Below are 891 nucleotides of genomic sequence, written 5' to 3'. Positions count from 1 at the left end.
CCTTCATCTTATTGTTTCAAGCCCAGCTCCCGAGTCTATCTGTATCCATCTGAACTATATTCCTGCCCCCTAAAGTATTTGCATTTCATTCCAGTATCACATCATCTGGAGATTTGCCTGTATAGTCTGTCATCTGAATAATTGATGGCACCGATTAGTAAAGAAAACTCTTACTTTTTCATTATCTTGCAATTGATGGGATATATTTTAGATGGTGCAAAGAGAGTAAAATTGACGCATGAAACATTACTTTCCCACTTCAACAGTGTCAACCAAAATGACAAAAACCAAGTCTTTGACCTTACAAAGTTACAGAATTAACCCACCACCTTCATTATTACTATGCAAGATTCACACAATATTATGAGAAAAGACTAATTTCATGTGTAAAATAGAAAAGAAAAATATAAGAGAAGGAAAGTCATGAAAGAAAGATGGACATATTGTTCCTGGAGCGGATCAGCCTGTGGAGCAGTTTCCTCAGGGCAGCTTGGATCTCCCTGTTCCTCATGCTGTAGATGACCGGATTCATCAATGGAGGCACCACACAATACAGAACAGCAGCCAGGAGATCCAGAGGGGACGGGGAGTCAGAGACGGGCTTCATGTAGGCAAAGACACCAGTCGAAAGAAGCAGGGAGACCACGATAAGGTGAGGAATGCAGGTGGAGAAGGCTTTCTGCCGGCCCTGCTCCGAGGGGATGCTCCACACTGCGGTGAAGATCTGAACATACGACACAACGATGAAAGCAAAACAGCCGAAACATAAAAACACACTGAAGGCAACAGCTTCCAGCTCCCTGCGGTATGCGCCAGAGCTGGAGAGCTTGAGCAGCTGGGGTATTTCACAGAAGAACTGGTTGATGATATTTGAGTGGCAGAAGGGGAGAC

General features: G+C 44.0%; 1 pseudogene; it reads right to left on the bottom strand.

Annotated features, from left to right (window-relative positions):
• Positions 1-421: 421 nt before the first annotated feature.
• The window catches only part of LOC112549072, a 962-nt pseudogene continuing 492 nt past the window's right edge, over positions 422-891 (bottom strand).

Source organism: Alligator sinensis, unplaced genomic scaffold (assembly GCF_000455745.1).
Source record: "Alligator sinensis unplaced genomic scaffold, ASM45574v1 scaffold1661_1, whole genome shotgun sequence".
NCBI classification, from domain to species: domain Eukaryota; kingdom Metazoa; phylum Chordata; order Crocodylia; family Alligatoridae; genus Alligator; species Alligator sinensis.
The sequence above is the reverse complement of the archived record's forward strand: the minus strand, read 5'-3'. Positions and strand labels throughout refer to the sequence as shown.